Here is a 7470-nt window from a genome sequence, read left to right on the forward strand (position 1 = left end):
AGCCAAAGATTAAATAATCATTTCCGTAATTACTATGGTATCGAAATTATGGACGTACAAAAAAGAATTTTTAAATAAATTTTATCAACGGTATTTTACGTTCGCTTATATTATTTCAAATCCTGTCACGTTAATAGCATTACCTGACCCGAATAAAACCATTTCCTGCGCTGTTGTATGCAGGATACTACTTTATGAGGCGGTGTTGTCATGAATTTAAGATTAAAACTCACGGAATTTAATGAATAAACACTCTGATCGGCACTGGGAAGATCTAGATAACAGCGGGAGTGATAATTTCGCAGTCTTCACAATTAAGTAGGCAGGATTTTAGGTTAAATTCGCAATGGCAATGGCTGGAAAGGGCCTTGTTAAGTAAACAAAGGAAAGCAAACTAACCAAAATGGAAGTGTTGGCTCCATAATGATCTGAAGAAATTGTTTAAAATTTTAATAACAAAGTTCTAATATAATAATCTTCTAATATAATTAATTATACTTAATAAGATTAAATATACTCTTAATACAATACTTTAGGTTGCACGAGTAAAGATATCAGTGATTGTGACCCCCGACCTCCCGTCCCTGTGTCCTGTGACCCGGACATTATGGCACAGGCCTGGGTTGTGTGCTACAAAACTGTTCCTTCAGTGATATCGCTAATGCTTTCGCTCACGCTCTGTCTTCTCTTGTTAATTGTTTTACAGTAGAGTTTCGTTACTAATATTATTAACTGTTACATAACTTTATGTTTACATAGTATATGAAACTATAGTGGATACAGGACCGTTGCATTGGTTGTATTGTAAATTGATTAGGAAATTTTAAACTGTTGATACTTAAGTTTTTATATTTAACTTGACATTATACCTCAGCAGGATGGAGTTTAAAGTTTATTTTTCAGATAACGATCAGATTTGTATATAAAATATTGTTAAATATTTGCTTACGGGTTCACGGTAAATATCCAAGTTTTTTATTCTATCATCAAATATCCTTTATTTTTCCTTAGTAGTAATGTTAAATTAAATACAGATATGTAACATATATTTATTATATTTCGGAGTGAATACAAGTTTTACAATTTACAGTTTATACAATGTAATCCTTGTTAATCGTTGTCTATTGGTGATCAGAATCAGTATAGCAGTGAACTTGGAATTTATTGTTAGATGTTATATATTCCAGATATATGAGATAAACTTTACTTATACACTATATACAACTTTATTTGCAAGAGTTTCTTTACTTACTAATTTCCAACGGCCTAGTCATATTGAAATCGGCGGTGATACTATTTAATTGTATTTATATTTATGAATAATATATCTTATTTGAAATGAATTGTTGCTTTTATTTTGTATTGTATATTTCATTTAAAAGTGATTGGACGATGTCAATCTGTTTCATGCTCGTGCTCCGTACGATCTCGTAACGGAAAGTGAAGCAAGCATGGACATTGCGCGAGGCATGGTCGAAGCGGCGAAGTCCTCCAACTCTTCGCATTCACATATTTTATCATCATCAATATCATATCACTATCAGAAAAGATGGTTTTGAAATGATAACACTAATTTAATGTCGAGTTTCTATATGATAGTTATGATCGGTGATACGACACTAGTAGGTTTTCGTTTATAACCTACCATGCATGAAGACGCGCGCCGGATTGGTCTCGTCGACGGTATTTTATTTTTACGACTATAACGAGTATTAGTATATGTATCATTTTACACCCGGTTAGCAATAAACCCGATATTAAACGCAGTTTGCTATTTGTATTGTTAACGATAACAGTAAAAATTAGACCGGAATTATGAACCAGGAATAACAAATTTGGTGATTGTTGTTTAGTTGTTTCCATTATCACAATAATGGAAACATTATTTAACCTTTTTTTTTTAGTGCTCAAGTGCTCCATTATAGTGCTTTGATGTCCGAACGATCATATTAAAACTTTGATTTTGAATTAAACAGAACACAATAAATATTAATTATTCTTATTGCTTATAGAATTACAAAAAGAACTAAGTCTAACTTGACTTGATTGTATTACCTCTGATATGTCGTAGCTAAGGACGAAATGAAAATCGCAATTATTTTAGGCAAAAATCGCGGCGCCGGATATGTTTGGCATCTAGACAAAAATCGCGGCAAAATAAAATACTTTCAAAAATCCGGGCGATTTCAAAGAAACTTTCACAGTTCTTTCGAGTGCGAAATGTTGTTCTTAGGCACGGTGGTTCTGGAACAAGTAGTCCTATGGCATACGCATGAAGTTTGTTGTCCATATTGTGTTCTCAAATGCAAAGGTATTAAGCTTTTCTACAAAGTTACAAACATGAAAGTCTTCATAGCATGTTTACAGTTAATGTTAACGTATTATGGGGTTTGGAATGGACCGGATAATACCACGTTAAAATATTTCCATCGCGCTTTTACGCTTACAGTTAATAATAATGTTTTATTAATTTGATTTTTACAATTTGTCCAAACCCTTTAAATCATGGATTGAGTGAAGCTGCCAGTGGTCTCTCTTTTTCCAAACAAAAGATAAATGTTATTAATTTGAGAACCGTCCGCAAACGCAAATTGATACCAAGAATGAATCGGGTCGCTCGCTTTTTCCCATTCAATTTTCTGGGGACCCCCAGGTATTATGTCTTTAAACATAATAGAGATTAGGCGGAATGACGGGTAGCGCGGGCAGTAAAACGGGACTCCCAAAGTTGTTATTAATCGTGAAAATAACAATTTTCATGATTTTAGCATTTTTAAAATCATTTGGCGTGTCCCCTACATTATGTGCAACGATTCGATTTTCAACTTTTAAACTAGCCTATAAACTATATGATATAAGACCAATTTAGACCTTAAACAGATGAATAAGGTTTTGACCCATGATAGGCCCCTCACTGGTCCGCTGCCACTAGTTACGACCGAACACATTAGATTAATTATAGTCAACATATCTCAAGTTTGGCCACAATTGGTTATTTGCGTTAATATTCAAGTATATTCAAACAAAGTTACAAGATAATGGCGGACTATGCACATAATTACTTCGGGTTCTTTTCGTGTGTTCATTTTTGTTCCTTTAGTCGTTTTCTCTGGATAGGTCACTTATTTCTGTCTTTAGGGTAAATCGGACTTTTTGATAACTCTTGACTCCTCAGTTTTAACAAGTCTATCAGGTCTGTTAATCCTTTACTACAATAACTGTAAGTTCGCTTTAGGATGACTATGCGTGAGTTGGGTAACTTTCTTTAGATTGATAATTTGTACATCAGCTGTGTAAAAGATAAAATTTGCGATTCTACCGTAACAAGCGGAAATATGTTATGTTGGGCATTTTAACATTTATTCCTACACGTAACCTTGTAAGTAATATTGTGTATTATTTTTGAATAATAAAAGTCTGATTTTTGTGTTTTAGTTTTTTATTTGTGAGCCCAAATTTTTAGAGATTGGGTATATTAGGGAAAGCTTAATTTAAGGTGCGATATGGTAGCTAAAAAAGGGGGTTTTTCATACTGCAACAAAAGGATGAAGCTTTGAGTTTAACGATAATTACAAGTAGTAGTAGTGTAGTACCGGTTAAGAGCGATCCGGTACACACATTTTCCTCTTAAATCTTTTATTGTTTTAACCACTGTGTTAATTTTCGACTTCTATCTCAAAAATTATGATGATAATACTAATCAAAAATTGCAAGTAATTCACTGAAGTTGATTCTAAAAATTTGAAAAAATAATTGTACCTTACAGTGCCTGTACGGTACGTACCTTTAAAAGTAGCTGTACCGTACGTACTTAAAGCCCTGTACCGTACGTACTTGCCATCTAAGATGGCCACGTGCAGCTTCGATCGATAGGCCAAAACGATTTGATTAGTAGCACTGGTAACATCTTATTCTTCCGTTCAAAAGACGAGCTAGCAATATAGCTATATATTATAGCTATATATTAAAGTATTAAGTTAGACTAGCTGGCGACTATTTTTATTCCGAACATGATCACCAGGGTTCGCAGCATTTTACTACCGTAAGAATAAGATTTACCGGAAATTCTACAACTGCTGCTTGACTTTTACATTTAACGTACCCCACAGGCCAGGACCCGACCATCTTTCAGTCTTATCAAATTTAAAACATGTTGAAACATTGCCATGCTGCAACGATTGTTATAATTTGGTTAGTTAAAACACTGAGCCAAAACGATGAGCGCTGGTAATATCTCTCATTCGATTCGGTTATCTGTCAATGGTCACATATAACGGTTAAGGCACGGTTTATAAGGAACGTCTTGCTCTAAACAGAGCCCTCTCGCTTACTTGTGAAACAAGCGCGTCACGCAGTACGCGTCACGCAGTACGCGTCACGCAGTACACGTCACGCAGTACACGTCACGCAGTACACGTCACGCAGTACACGTAGACTCATGACAATATGAAAGGAACGTCCGTTAAGTGTGCCTTAGCTGCTTAACTTTAAGTAACCATTGTGGCTGTGCCTTAACCGTGCGTTATAATATGTGACCATTGACACTGACAGATAACTAAATTGCCCATCTCTTATTCAAAGGAAAAGCTCGCATTAAGTTAGACTTAGAGTTAGACTAACTGGCGACTATATAGTATCCAACTACAATCTACATCATTCATATGAGTATGACCACGGAATGGGCGCGATTAGATTTACAACTTTACTAGGCCTAATCCTATCCGTAAGCTTTGAACGCTTACGGTGAACAACGAAATGGATGTTTACAAACGTACACGGATAAGCCAAAACGTAATTGCGCCTCTGTGGGATTTGCAACATTTAGCTTTCGTAAGGACAATGGAACCGATTAATATTGTTAGTGTTACAATTAGTCTTACAATCTTGAAGACACTTGAAATCTAGTGTAGCTGGGTTGTCAGTTTAACTCAAAAGAAGTGGTAGTCAAAAGTTCACCTATTATACTAATTACTAGGCCTTACTTGCAAGTTATCTAATTGTATTGGCCCAGAGCGGGAGTAGGAGTAGGACTATTGAGCGGTGGACTGTTGAGCGGTGGACTGTAGGCCGGTGAAGGTCGGTGAAGGTCGGAAGTAGGACTGCAGAGCGACCCTCTCTTGTGAGATCTATAAGGGCGGCCGCAATGCAATTATGCAATTGGCCCAGAGCACTTCGTGCTAATAAAAACTCTGCTGGTCCAAAGGAAAGATCACGTTATGTTAGACCATGAGTGGGCGACCACCCATCCAGTGAAATACTGGGCTTTAGGTTTTATAATTTTATAAAACCAGGCCCGAGGCGGTACGAACATAATTACATTACAATCGGGTTTCAAGTTAATTTATTAAAATTAATTAGTTAGCTATTTTCAGCTCAGGAAATGCCAGCTTTTAAAGTTGGTTCAAAAATCTTACTCTTTGTTTAATTTGTTTCAGTGATGAAATCGCTCTGAAGAATGTCCTCAACTTACACTTATTTATTATCATATATTACTATTATTCCTACGGGCTACGGTCAACCTAAAACGAAGTTAAAGTTATACTTATAGCTTTCAGTTATAGGGATGTTTCTTTTTATCGAGGTCAGGGCGAAAATTCAAAACTATATAGTGAATTAATAAACCATATCTAAAAAGGATTAATAATAATAATGGGCCTGGTCATAGACTTGTTAGATTTGGTGTCAAACTTAATCAAAAGGTAAATTTACTTAGCAGACAGAAAGAGGAGGCCTGCCTTCCGAGATCGCATTACAAAGGGGAACCCTCGAGTCCAAAATCGTATATCGAAGGGTAGGTGCGGACTGATGATCAGGGTAGCATGAAACATGAACAAAAGTAGTTTCCAGAAAAACTTTGAAAAATTTTGACTTACAAAATTTTCAGTCCGAGTCATTCTCGATACGTACCTTTGAGTCTGAAAGCAGAGCTCCCGCTTCCGAGCTCATATTGCGAAGGGGAGGCCTGCCTTCCGAGATCGCATTACAAAGGGGAACACTCGAGTCTTTTAGAATAATCTCGAAATCCCAATGTAAAGTGATTTAGCACACTCGTATTTTTAAACGCGCAAATTTGTAAACTTTATTGTATGTTTATAATGTTATTCTGATGAACAGAGTTATATCCAATCTGTAAGAATTGTAGTTATTTATCGGAATATTCCTCAGCTAACACAGGACTGATTCATTTCTTCTTCAAACTGGACTTGAGAAAGATTATTGTTGGTAAAACCTTTCAAAACTGTTTCTGGCTATTTTACGGAAAAATAACGATAAAAACGCACATTTTATTCGATAGAGAATGACAATTAAACAAATTGTTACATATTAAACTTCAACAGAAGCAACAATTCCAATGGTCCAATGACGCCACTGGAAACGCCCCTCAATCACATCACAATTCTCAGCCACCATCTTGTAGATATGGTTTTGCATTTCCTCGCTTAGTCTCTCATATTCTGCTTGCAACGAGAAGTCTATCTGGTAGTTCGTCTGCGGGGTGTCAACTCTCCGAACAAAGTCGTCTACGTCCACGTGGCAGCGCTCTCGCATGGCTGATATTGTTAGGTTAGAGGAGTCCTCCTCCAACTGAAATATTATCTTCTCTGCGGTCAAAGAATGGTCTCCGATACATTTGTCTGGAGAGAAGATCTCTGGGTCACTTCTATCCACCAAATAAGTGAATATCGCTGCTGTAGCACCTTCTCCTTGGTTAAAGATGAGAATCTTTCCTCCTGGTTTAAGGAATTTAATGGCATGAAGGACAGATCCACGAGAGTCGTCAAAGCCGTAGAGACTGTGAGAAAACAAAATGAAGTCGAACATATCACACTTGCTGTCCTCAAGCTGGAACTCAGTGTCGAAGAATGATGAGCAGACTTTGTATTCCAATCCAAGATCACCCCCCAGTACAGAGTGTAATTCACTCACGTGCTTGGCGTTCGGCTCAACAGCATAAATGTATTCTATCTTGAGTCCAAGTTCCCGTACCATTTTCAACTCAAAGTTCCCTCTCCCTGCTCCCACGCTCAGCATTTTAACTGGGTTCTCGTTGAATTTGTTTTCTGTTATAAATGTACTAGCTATGCGGGACATGACGTCGTACTCAGTTGAGATATCCTTGAAGTTGGAAAATACACGTGCATATTCCTCCTCTGTCAATGGGGGTGCAGTTTCCAAATTGGCCATCACTAAAATATTGATTATTTGTGTTTATTAACATATTGAAGGCATGGAAACTACAGTTTACCATCAGAAATTCATTAAAACCGCAACTGACATATTTATATATAACTCGAAAAGAAACATATACCTTAAAATGCTTTGAGAAATTGACAAAAACCTGAATTTCGGTTACACAAATGACAAATCATATAAAATTGAAAAAAATTTGATCAAAAAGAACTGGGTTATAATCCCTCCTTTAGCTCGAAACCTACATCGAATCGGGCTTTTGCAGATGACCAAACACTT

This window comes from Bolinopsis microptera, chromosome 7 (assembly GCF_026151205.1).
Source record: "Bolinopsis microptera isolate Bmic1 chromosome 7, MBARI_Bmic_1.0, whole genome shotgun sequence".
NCBI lineage: Eukaryota > Metazoa > Ctenophora > Tentaculata > Lobata > Bolinopsidae > Bolinopsis > Bolinopsis microptera.